Source organism: Musca domestica, unplaced genomic scaffold (assembly GCF_030504385.1).
Source record: "Musca domestica strain aabys unplaced genomic scaffold, Musca_domestica.polishedcontigs.V.1.1 106, whole genome shotgun sequence".
NCBI classification, from domain to species: Eukaryota; Metazoa; Arthropoda; class Insecta; order Diptera; family Muscidae; genus Musca; species Musca domestica.
The window spans coordinates 496,165-509,744 of record NW_026712122.1 but is presented as its reverse complement, the minus strand read 5'-3'; the positions used below and the strand labels follow the sequence as shown (position 1 = coordinate 509,744).

At 36.2% G+C, this 13,580-nt stretch overlaps 1 long non-coding RNA gene across 1 annotated transcript; it reads right to left on the bottom strand.

Moving 5' to 3' along the window:
• Positions 1–12,595: 12,595 nt before the first annotated feature.
• On the bottom strand, positions 12,596–12,901 carry LOC131805383 (uncharacterized). The gene is made up of 2 exons (XR_009343668.1): positions 12,752–12,901; positions 12,596–12,683 (listed from the first exon to the last, which is right to left on the bottom strand). It is a non-coding gene; the product is annotated as an uncharacterized LOC131805383 (long non-coding RNA).
• Between the last annotated feature and the right edge of the window lie 679 nt (positions 12,902–13,580).

Sequence of the window (13,580 nt, the reverse complement as noted above, 5' to 3'; positions counted from 1 at the left end):
TTTTTTCAAATTGTTTTTCAATGTGAACATTAAATGTTCTTACTATGGCTATAACTCCTTTATTATTGAGATTTTCGCATTTTTTTTCGACGTGAACCTTTAATGTTCTTATTTTGACTATAACTTCTTTAATTTCTTCCTTGATATCATCAACGATTATTTTATTCCAGAAGGGATTAAGATCTACCGATGCATTACCTCAAACTTAGTCAACATTTTTTAAACATGAATTTTTAATTTTCTTATGTTGGCCATAACTCTTTTATTATTGAGTTTTCCGCATTTTTTGGGTATTTTAAGCAACATGGAAATATCGTTCATCCACGAGAACCTAATCTATCTTTCGAGATTTTTAATATGCTATACATAGTCTTCTTACATCTTTACCCCCATTTGGTGTCACTGTGTTATTCATATAAAACACTTGATCTATGGTTCAATCATTTATTCGATCGATTTTTATTCAATTACAATGTTTTCATCCTTTATGACAATCCTTACTTGCCCTGCAAAAGATAAATAAATAAAAAAATTAGTTTATATAAAGAGAAATTATCATGCATTTGATACTTACCATGAAGATAGGATAAAAGGGTTTTGCTTCTGACTTGGGTTCAGGATCGGCCTTGGCAGAGGCAATGACCAAAAGTAAAGTAGCGGCAATAATTGCAATGTTGCAGAATTTCATTTTGGAAATGCTTTCACTTTTCAAAATTATTTGTGAACTGATGATTGAAAGTAGTTTTCATTCGAATTTATAGGAATTTCGAATAAAGCAACGAATTTTTGTGCAATTGTTTCATTAAACATTTGTTTTCAATAAAAACAATGCAAAGTTGCACCTGGCACAGAATAATGCATTTGTTTGTAATAAATTGTTGCGAATTTGGAAAATCCCCTTTAAAGAATTGAGAAACCTTTTTCAGCACCTTTTTTTTTGGAAATTTGTTTTTAAAATATAATAAATTAGGCAGCTTATGTATTACAAAACAAGTAAGCAAAGGCTACAGTCGAGCGGGGCCGACCGTTGAATACCCTACAATACTATAATAAGTGATTCAATTTATATAGGCGAGATACTCGAATGAATTCCACAAGATATTGTGACAAATAATAAAAGAAAACCAGGTTTCGTTCTCTAATTTTCGAATAATAGCAACTTAAGCTAATTTGCTCATTTCCAATTTATTGGTAGATGTTGCACGTAAATGGTCTTCCTAGATCTGGGACCAATATTTCCCAAAGACCTATAATCTCTCAGAAGTGGCAAAAGATTAACATTTATTATTGGTTTTTGACTGAAACGCATCTATATGAGATACAGACATTTGACTATATTCTTCAACGAAATCAGCGGTAACGAAATAGTCAGAAGTGCATCTTTCCTGTATTTGTGAATTCTCCAAAAAGTCTCTGGAATGGACATTTTCGTATTTTGTTGGCAAACTATTTCGCACATTGAATATTTTTGGATGGCCATCCAAAACTGCTTGGCTTTTGCAATGTCCGGTAACCCCCATTCAAATGTGCGTAAGGGTCGGGGGATAATTACGACCTGCTGACAATTTTGCAGTTTTTTGGTCCATTTCAACCCCTAAATATATGGCGATCACCTCCAAAAAGAGTAGGCTTCTATTCTGACCCTCATCTTATCCCCATGCAAAATTTCGTACGGATCGGGCCATAAATGCGATCTGTATATGATATCCTGATATCCTAACTACTTAGTTTTGTTAGCTGTAGAAATATTACCAAATGTTTAATTCAAAATGAAAATATGCCAAAAATATGACAAAATTGAAAAAATATGAGAAAATTTTAGAAAATCAATATTTTCATCTTTAGAGAGATATTTTTATGCTATTTTTTAGACGTTTTTTCTTTCCTGCCAAAAGGCCGTTCCGAATTAATGAGAACTGTCGAAATCAGTTCAGCCGTTCTCGACATATAAGAGATCTTTCAAGCATATCTTCTTTGATAGACATATATATCGCACATATTTTGCTATATATCCGATTTGTTGGATGTTAACATCAATGTAAAGATCAGAAGTAACCTTGTCATGGCTTTGTGATTTCGCCGGGATTTAAAATATTCGCGGTTTAATGAAAAATTTTGAATTTTTTCAACACAAAAGATATGGTCTATTTTACCCGCTAAATATTATCCGATGACCACCAGAATTGGTAGGCTTCTTCCCTGCCCTAAACTCTAGCTACATGCGAAATTCCGTCGATTGGTCTATAATTGCGACCTGTATAGCTACTGCAAAATCCGACATTTTTTCAGTATTTGGTCCATTTCAACCCCTAAACATTTGGCGATCATCTCCAAAAGCAATAGGGTTCTATTCTGACCCAAACCCCACCTTCGTGCAAAATTTCGTAAGGATTGGGCCATAATTGCGACCTGTAGCGTGATTACAAATTAACATGGACAGACGGACAGACGGAGAGACGGATGGACGGACATACATAGCTAGATCGACTCAGCTCGGCGAGCTAGGAAGATCCATATATACTTTCCTATATAGGAAACCAATATTTCGTGGTGTTACATAATTTTTGGCCCAATCAAACTTATAATACCTCCAACACATAGTGTTGTAGGGTATAACAATCGTAGCTCAGCACACGTATTTCATTTATAATTGTTATATTTGTATATGAAACTAAGAACAAGAAATATTTCCACCACATATTTTAAAACCATATCAAAAAATATGGGTACTATAATTTCCAGCAGGACATGCGAAGTTAGAAGAAACATCGAATAATTATCTTAAATTTTAAGCCAACTGACTTATTTAAAATTTTTATAGAAATATTGAGATGCGCATACTATTTATAAGTGTTATAACTATTCAAAATTTTAACATTTTGGGGGAGAGGTAAAGGGTGAGATAAAAAAAACTGCAACAAAGTCAAACGCCGTAATTTTTACATATTTGTTTTTTAATTTTATTGAATGAAACCAAAAAGTGTCGGAAATAGCATCATATTTTAGAATAAGTTTTGATTTGTTCCAATTGGCCACCTTTGGCACGAGTTATGGTCTTCAAACGGCCAATGAAACCGTCACACGCTGCCCGAATGTTGCTCTGCCCATTCCTACCTTGGCCCATTCCCGGCGAAGCGCTTGCTTGAGGTGTGCGACACTTTGGTATTTTTTAGTGCCAACCTTGCTTTCCCAAGTACTCCAGTGACAATAGTTAACGGATTGGTATCCGGAGATTTTGGTGGCCATGGTGGCCATGTGCGCTGGAAATGAAGCGAGGAACCTCATTTTGTGTGACACGTGCTGAGTGCTAAGTTGCTGAGTCTTGTTGGAATGTCTAAGGTCTGCGGCCAAAATGTTTGCGTGCCCAAGGCTTTAATACACCCTCCAGAATATTTTCACGATAATATTCGGCATTTTGATGCCACGTTCGATTAATACGAGCGGAGAGCGACCATCGGCTGTTATGGCGGGCTACACCATCACCATGGCCGGCGCTTGATTTCTGGTATCCAACCGAAGGTTCACATTTTCCGCTGACTTCTTTGGCTAGTAAACATGATCATTTTGTTTGTTTACAAACTGCTGGATATCGAATGTTTTGTCATCGGAAAAAACCAAATTCAGCAGTTCACCACTTTCGGCAAAGCGAAGCAACTCTTTAGCTCTTTTGAGTCTATTTTCTTTCTGTTGCGGTGTAAGTCTTGCACTTTTTGGAATTTCAATGGCTTTGCCCCGAGCTTATTTTTCAATATTTGCCGAATGGAATATTGTGATATGTTCAGTTCACGAGCCATTTTTCGGCCACTGCGACGCTTCTTTATTTTTCGAACCATTTCTGCTGATGTTGATGTATTCTTCCGTCCACTTCCTTGATGTCGGGCTACGCTACCAGTATCGCTGTAACGAGCGATGGTACGATACACAACATAGTTATTCACATTTAAATGCTGGAGTGCTCTAACGATAGCCACTTGTGTTTTTCCAGCCAAATATAAAGAAATCACACTACCACACTTGAATTCCATCACGAATAACTTTTTTTCTGGAGAATTCTCACAGTCATACTACACAAACATGTCCAAAACACCAACAGTTTCATATCTATTCCAACACTCAACGGTACCTCCTTCACTCAACCAAAGACTCCAACAAGGACATCCGTATCAAAAGTAAGGTTTTCTGGTCTATCGCTTCACCAAATACCAAAATAGTAATATTTTCTACTTTTCGTACAATGTGTACTATTTCCAAAACCACCACATTATCTTAACCACAGACAGCAACAGTGTTCTCAACATCAAATTTGAGTATTCCAGTCATTTCCCTTCACCCTATTCCAAAATTAGTGCCATTTAGTAGTTTTTGCAAAAAAATTAGGACGCGAAGTGAATTTAGAACACGAAGTGGATTTAGAACACTTCCATATTTTAACTACAGCAGTGACCTTAATTTCAAGTTTCCCAATTGTACCAAATTTAGTACACATAAGTACGAATTTCCAAAACTTCCTACATACCCCAATCTAACACTCTAAATATCCAAAAATACCTCCATACATCAGTCGTACAGACCCAAAGCGATGGTGAACCGATACAATTCCAATTTGTACCTAATTACTATCTCCATATCCCAATCCTACACTCCGCCTAATGTAAAATTTCAAATTTCAGTATTGCAGCTAACTCCGTTCTTCCAGATTCAGAGACGGAGACCATAACAATATGCGAAAGCGGTATGTAAAGACCAGCTTTATTTTAAGCTCGTCCTTTATGCCGACCAGAACCACAAATACTGGGTGAGATGAAAAAATTCAACTAACTTCAGACTGCTGTCATTTCCAAGCCAATCGTCCGACAGCTGTTCAAATTATTCCAGTGACAGCTCATTATATTGTTTACAAGCGTACAAAAGCATTTTGGTGAGAATTTTCCAGACAAAAAAAAAAAGATATTCGTGATGGAATTTAAGCTGGAAAACCACAAGTGGCTATTGTTAGAGCACTCCAGTTGTGTCTTGTACCATCGCTCGTTACCGTGATACTGGTAGCGTAGCCGGACTTCAAGGAAGTGGACGGAAGAAAACAGCAACATCAGCAGAAATGGTTCTAAAAGTAAAGAAGCGACTTGAGCCAAAATACCGCAGAGCAACATTCGGGCAGCGTGTGACGGTTTCATTGGCCGTGTGAAGGCCATAAACCGTGCCAAAGGTGACAAATTCGAAAAAATCTAAACTTATTCTAAAATTTGTTGCTATTTGCGACATTTCTTGTTTTAATTCAATAAAATTAAAAAAAATTGACTTTGTTACAGTTTTTTTATCTCATCCTGTATTAAGTTTGTCATTCGGTTTGTAACATGCCTAAATATTCGTCGTAGACCCATAATGTACATATATTCATAATCATAATCAGATGTCCGTCTGTCTGTCTGTCTGTCACGATACAGCCCACATTATTTGACGTAGAGCGTCAAAATTTAGCAGAACAATTTGTATTGTGTCTAGGATGGTTGGTATTGAAAATCAAATATATTGGCTCACGTATTGATATATCCCCCATATAACGGTATCTCCCGATAGTCAGTATTTTCATGATTTTTGCCATTTGACTAAAAATTGGTATTTGGGTTGGTCATAATGAGTTCTAGCTCGTATGGAGAAACATTGTACGTATGTTCACGTTATGGTATAGCCACATATAACGGTACCTCCCGATTGGAAAAGAAAATAATGTTTGTTTTTTTTTTAAATTCAATGCAGGTTTTCTGCATGTCTATTTTTAATGAAAAGGTATTTCTTCAAAGTTCAAGGTTTATATTTGTTTGATAAAACATCAATTATAACTCAAAAATAATTGCTGAAAAAATAAAGGAGTGAACATAATGGAATCATCGCATTCTTCTTCAAAGAACAATGCATCCATCGATTTAATTCTCATTTTTTTTAACAACTTTCTACTAGATTGTATTGGGGGAAACCCTAACTAATATATATATATAAAATGTAAAAAGAAATCAGATCGGATTCTAGTTTTGTAAAGTCGATTGTTAAATATGGCAAAAACAGACAAAAGTATTAAAAATTGTGGCCCTTTGTGGGCGAGGTACCAGAAGCGGTTAGCAGATATATTCCATTTTCACTACAGATCTTATATTAGCGAAAATGTTTGTATGGGTGAAATTTCAGGAGAGTTAGATTCTTGTTTCGATTTCTTTGGGAGTTTTTCAAAATCTTAAACCCTATGTGAGGGAGATACAAGAAGAAATGGTCCGATCTTTACCATCTTTATAACAGATATTGCGTTGATAGAAATACTGAGATGTGCCAAGTCTGAATAGAATCGGATGTTAATTTCCGTGTTATTTGATGAGCTCATGGATATTTAAAGCATTGACCCTTTGTGGGGGAGGTACCTGGAGGAGTGAACCGATATTTTCCATCTTCACACCAGACTTGGGGTTAATATGTGATGTGTGTAATATTGTGATATGTGTAATTTGAAAACAATTGGACTCATACGTCACATTTTATAAGAGTTGTAATTAATCAAAATTTTGACAATTTGTGGGGGATATTCTTGATAGAATATTAGGATTTGCAAAGTTGGAGCGAAATCGGAATATCATTTCTCTTTCTGTGCAGTAAAAGATTTTTTTTTTTGAAATCTGTAACCTTTTCTGGGAGAGGTATCAGCGGGAGTGGACCGATAATGCGCATCTCCGATCTAAACAAGTTGGACCAAATCGGATACTCCCTTCGAAAGTTATCGTGCGCTCCAGCCAGCCAGATAAACAGACAGATGGACGGACATCGCTAGATCGACTCCTTATGTTCAGCAACGGATTTGGTCCAAAGAGACCTAGGGTCTAAAACCGGTTATTTCGATGAGTCCCGTTTTGGCCGTATCAAATGATATACAGGGTCAGCTAAAAAAACTGCAACAATGCTTTAATATAATTTAATATAATGCGTGCACAATGCTTTAATACACCCTCCAGAATATTTTCGCGATATTATTCGGCATTTATTCTGATGCCATGGTCGATTACGAGCGAAGAGCGACCATCGACTGTTATGGCGGCCCACACCATTACCATGGCCGGCGCTTGAGTTCTGGTGGCCAACCGAAGATGCATATTTTCAGCTGACCTCTTTGGCATTTTGTTTGTTTACAAACTGCTGGACAACGAATGTTTTCTTATCGGAGAAACCCAAATTCGGTATTTCACCATTTTCGGCCAAGCGAAGCAACTCTTTAGCTCTTTTGAGTCTAATTTATTTCTTTTGCGGTGTAAGTTCTTGCACTTTTTGGAATTCTAGTGGCTTTTCTCTGAGCTCATTTTTCAATATTTGCGGAATGGAATATTGCGATATGTTCAGCTCACGAGCCATTTTTCGGCCAGTGCGACGCAGATTTCGATTAAGTTACTTCTTTACTTTTCGAACCATTTCTGCTGATGTTGCTGGTTTCTTCCGTCCACTTCCTTGACGTCGGGCTACGCCACCAGTATCACGGCAACGAGCGATGGTACGAGACACAAAAAATTTATTCACATTTAAATGCTGGAGTGCTCTAACGATAGCCACTTGTGGTTTTCCAGCCAAATTTAAAGAAATCACACTATCACGCTTGAATTCCATCACGAATAACTTTTTTCTGGAAAATTCTTACCAAAATGCTTTGTACGCTTGTAATCAATATAATAAGCTGTCACTGGAATAATTATAACAGCTGTCGGGACGAGTGGCTTAGAAATGACAGCAGTCTGAAGTTGGTTGCAGTTTTTTCATTCCACCCTGTACATCACAATTTATAAGAGTGTTAATTTATCAAAATTTTGACACTTTGTTTTGGAGGTTCCTGATGTAGTGGACCAATTGTCCATTTTCTCAAATCCAAATATTGGGATATGCAAAGTTGGAGCAAAATCGGATTATCATTTCTCTTTCTGTGCAGTATATATTTTTGAGTTGACCGATATTGCCTCTCTCCGAACTCGATCTAAGTTTGATAATGATATTACGATGTAACAAGTTTAGACCAAATCGGATACTCCCATCGAGAGTTATCGTGCGCACCAGACAGTAGACAGACGGACATCCCTAGATCGACTCCAAATGTTCGGTAACGGATTCGGTCCAAAGAGACCTGGGGTCTAAAACCCTTATTTCCATGAGGCACGTATCAAATGATATATATCCTCTGTAGCCATATGGCGGGGTATAACAATAATTCCAAACAAATAAGCAAAGACTTAAGTCGGTCCCTGCGAATAGTAACCCCCATGCATAGGTGATTCCGCTCGGAAGTGCTTACAGTTTCAACAAATTCGCGGTTAAATGGAAATTTTGACATTTATCAAATAAAAGTTATTGTCCAAGTCGCCCTCTCAATTTTATTCGATTACTTTCTAGAACCTAAGGTTTCAGCCCTATCCCAAAGCTCTAACCCATGCAAAATTCTGCGATGGTTGGTTCATAACTGTGACCTTATTTAGAGCGATTTCAAACCTAAGCCATTATGCAAAAAAAAAAAATCTACGAACGTCGTATAATCGATAATCATTAACACTGGCCGAAAAGCTGCGATATTGTCTTCAATTCGTACTTTGCATAAGCGTGTTGGTGGTTTAATGTCGAATCATGCAAATTTCGTGTGAAATATAGTCACAATAGCGCGAATAGCCGCTTCAGCAGGTTGATTAAAGTGCTAATTGGAAGAAGCGCAAGGATTTTATAAAAAGTCAATCATTTGCATAAGTTGTTCGCTTCTAAGACGATTCGTGGTTAAATGAATTTGCAATGAAACAAGAAATTTGCAATGAAACATGTATACGCTTTTTAATCCAGTATTGCCAAACATATGGTAGCTAAAAAATCACCCTTTATATGCTTAATATCGATCAAACACGTATTTAGGATCTAAGTCTTTAGAGTCTATATCTTTTCTTAACTATTACAATGTGCAAACTTTGCTCCAACTCGGAAATCAGGTCGTCTTAAGTGAAATTCATTTTTAAGAATTATGAACTACAAATACGAATATTTAGACAAATCCGCGGGAAAAGGTGCCAAAAATAATCAAAATATCGGTAGGTATAGTTATATGGGTCAATATGAAAACGTGGATATATACATTGTTCCGCCACCGAAACAGAAATTCTACACAAAGGTGGTAAAGAAATAATTAACAGAGTTAGGAATGCCAACTAGAAAATTAAGAAATAATTATAATAGGATAATTGTTTTTACTATATCCTTTTGTGGAGGTTATATTATCTTTGTCATTTCGTTTGTAACTTTCTCGAAATACTAATGATAGACTCTACAAAGTATATATATTCTGGATAAGCGTAAAATTCTAAGTCGATATAGCCATGTCCGTATGTGCATCTGTTGTAATCCTTCTGTATGTCCTGTTAAAACCTTTCGAAAGAATGGAGATAAGAAAGCTAAAATTTTTCACACGTGTGTAGGCTGTTTATGTTCGTAAATAGCTCATGTCGGTCCACGTTTTCATATCGCCCCCCTAAAACGATATCTCCCGTTATTCAATATTTTCATGATTTTAGCGACATTATTTACCAGAATTGCTTCAAAATATGTATTTAAAGTTTATATAAAAAACTTCTGTGTAGGTCCACGTCTTCGTATAACTTCAACTCCGATTTGGTCCAAACTTGGTACATCGTAAAATTTTTGTCAAACTTAGATCGAGTTCGGAGATAGGCTATATCGGTTCACTCCTTCTGGTACCTCCCCCACAAAAGGTCGAAAATTTCAAAAAAATATATTTTCTGCACAGAAAGAGAAGCGATAATCCGAGTTTGCTCCAACCTAACAAATCCCAATATTTGCTTTAGTGCTAGGTCAGGTGCGAAAATGAACAATATCGGTCCACTCTATCAAGTGCCTCCCCCACAAAGGCTCAACATTTTGAATAATTACAACTCTTATAAATTATGATGTAAGAGTCCGACTGTTTTCAAATTTCACACATCCCAATAATTTTATTGACTCAAGGTCTTGTGTTAAGATGGAATATATCGGTCCACTCCTTATGGTACTTCCCCCACAAAAGATCGAACTTTTGAATATCCATGAAGGTCATAAAACGTGGAATAAACAACCGACTCCGTTTAGACTTGGCACATCTGAATATTTCTATCCACACAGGATCTCTCCAGGACCATTCCTTTTGGAATATATCGGTCCACTCCTTATGGTACTTCCCCCACAAAAGATCGAAATTTTGAATATCCATGAAGGTCATAAAACGTGGAATAAACATCCGATTCCGTTTAGACTTGCCACATCTGAATGTTTCTATCCACACAGGATCTGTCATAAAGACAGAAGAGATCGGAACATTCCTTCTGGTAACTCCCCCACAAAGAGTCATAGTTTTGAATAACCAAAAGTTTATAAAATCCGAAATAACGCAAGATCTGTTGTGAAGATGCGATATATAGGTCGTCTCCGTTTGGTAGCTCTCCACAAAGGGTCAAAATTTTGAATTTCCATTAAGACCATAAAGCGCGAAATTACCATCCGAATCCATTCAGATATCTCAATATTTCCATTAACACAAGATCTGTTATAAAAATAGTAGAGATCGGACTGTTCCTTCTGGTACCTCCCCCATAGGACTGAGAAAACAAATGCTCAAAGTAAGCCTTTCAAATTTCACACATACAAACATTTTTGCGAACACAAAATCTATTGTGAAGATGATATATACATATAGGGTGAGATAGAAACCTGCAACAAAATCAAACGCCATAATTTTTTATTTTTTCTTTTAGGTTTTATTAAATGAAAGCAAAAAAAAAAAAAAATTGGGAATTAGCATCAAATTTTAGAATAATTTTAGATATGTTCGAATTGATGACCTTTGGCACGAATTATGGCCTTCAAACGGCCAATAAAGCCGTCACACGCTGCTCGAATGTTGCTCTGCGATTTTGATCCATTCCCGGCGAAGCGCTTGCTTGAGGTCATCGACTCTTTGGTATTTTTTAGTGCCAACTATGCAACGGATTGGTATCCGGATATTTTGGTGGCCATTGTGCGCTGGAAATGAAGCGAGGAACCTCAATTTGTAACCATTCGTGGGTGGCGCGTGCTGAGTCGTGTTGGAATGTCCAAGGTCTGTGGACAAAATGTTTGCGTGCCCAAGGCTTTAATACACCCTCCAGAATATTTTCGCGATTAATACGAGCGGAGAGCGACCATCGGCTGTTATGGCGACCCACACCATCACCATGGCCGGCGCTTGAGGTCTGATGGCCAACCGATGGTGCACATTTTCAGCTGACCTCTTTGGCAAGTAATCACGATCATTCTGTTGTTTACAAACTGCTGGACAACGAATGTTTTCTCATCGGAGAAAACCAAATTCGGCAGTTCACCACTTTCTTTCTATTTTCTTTCTGTTGCGGTGTAAGTTCTAGCCCTTTTTGGAATTTTAATGGCTTTACCCGAGCTCATTTTTCAATATTTTCCGAATGGAATATTGCGATATGTTCAGCTCACGAGCCATTTTTCGGCCACTGTGACGCGGTTTTCGATCAAGCCACTTCTTTACTTTTCGAACCATTTCTGCTGATGTTGCTGTTTACTTCCGTCCACTTCCGGTAACAAGCGATGGTACGAGACACAAAAGATTTATTCACATTTAAATGCTGGAGTGCTCTAACGATAGCTAGTTGTGGTTTTCCAGGCAAATATAAAGAAATCACACTATCACGCTTGAATTCCATCACGATTTTTTTTTTTTTGGAAAATTCGCACCAAAACTTTTGTAAACAATATAATGAGCTGTAACTGGAATAATTTTAGCAGCTATCGGACGAGTGGCTTCAAAATGACAGCAGTCTGAAGTTGGTTGTTGTATTTTCATCTCACCCTGTATAAGCTATATCTAAATATTTCTCGCAACTAGAGATTATATATGAATTATTCATTTATCAGCCCACTCTTTCATGTACATCCCTTACAAAGGTTAAAATGTTGATTAACAATTATTCGCATAAGGATGGAAACAAATTTGGTATCCTTCGGTCCAACATATCTGGCTAGCTCATTTCAATATATCTTACATGGAGGTGGGTAAGTAGTCGAATATTTATGCAAATATTTATATCAGACTTTTGTCATGTACTCCTTCGGAACTTCTCCCATAATGTGTCAACAATTTGAATAATAATAATAACGCAAGTTAAAAACACGAAAATTGTCTGAGGGTATTTCGTCTGTCGGCAAAACAGACGAAATAGCATCAAACTTGTTGTTAAAAATTTCGATATCGAAGAGTCCATTTTTATGTTACTTATCTTCCAGTCCAAAAATTGGAGGAAGAAATGGATGTAGAAATATTCAAGTTATAAAGACGAAATATTGCTCACAAAATGCCATATATTAAGGACAACGATAAGCAAATTCACCACTATTTAAACTGGAAGGATCGCCACAGAGCGAATCTCTCCTGCGGGTTTCTTAATATACCAAACAAGGCCTTTCATTCCCATAACATATCTTCCACCCCCATTCTTTGACTCCCATTTTGTGTCACAGTGTTACTTTAATAAAATACATGTTTTATTATTCATCATTTTTTTGTGCAATTTTTATTCATTTACTTTTGTCTCATAACTTTTCAAAATCCGCCAAAAACCTTATTTGCCCTGCAAAAAGCAAGTAAAAATATTTTTAGTTTATATAAAGAGAAAACATCGTCTTTTTGAACACTCACCATGAAGATGGGATAAAAGGGTTTTGCTTCGGGTTTGGGTTCAGGATCGGCTTTAGCTGAGGCAATGGCCAAAAGTAAGGTAGCAGCAATAATTGCAATGTTGTTGAATTTCATTTTGGAAAAGTTTTCACCGTCAAAAAATAATTTGTGAACTGATGAAGGAAAGCAGTTTTCGTTCGGATTTATAGAAATTTTAAATAACGCAGCAATTTTTTGTGCAATTGTTTCATCTAATATTTGTTTGCAATTCAACAAAACAAAATTGCACCTGCCATAATATAATTCACTTGTTTGTAATACTTTCTTGCAGTCTCGGAAAACCCTCTTTAAAAAAATTCCGAAACCTGGTTAAAAACGTTTTTTCATTCATTGTTTTTTGAAATTTTTTTGTTTTTATGTCAGTTAAATTTTTATTTGTTTTATTATTATTATTATTCTCAAAAATGAAACATTTTCTTTCCAAAAGTTCTTTAAAATGTTCTCACGTAATTCATGATTCTTTCGTCCCATGTCCTTGAAAATATTCTTTAAAAATCGTAGCCAAAATCAGGGGCTACCTTAATATGATGTCTGTACCAAAGTGGGGACCTATATTGTAAATTGTTTGTTATTATCATTTCTACATGATTAGAATCCAAAATACCAAATTTTAGTGAAATTTGAAGGAAAATATAGGGTGTTTACCCAATATGGAACTATACAAAAAAAAAAAAAAAAAATAAATAAATAAATAAAAATAAATAAATAAATAAAAATAAATAAATAAATAACCCATTTATCCAAGCAATGATTTCTGAAGTAATCCAAAGCTCTCTATAAATTTTCAAAC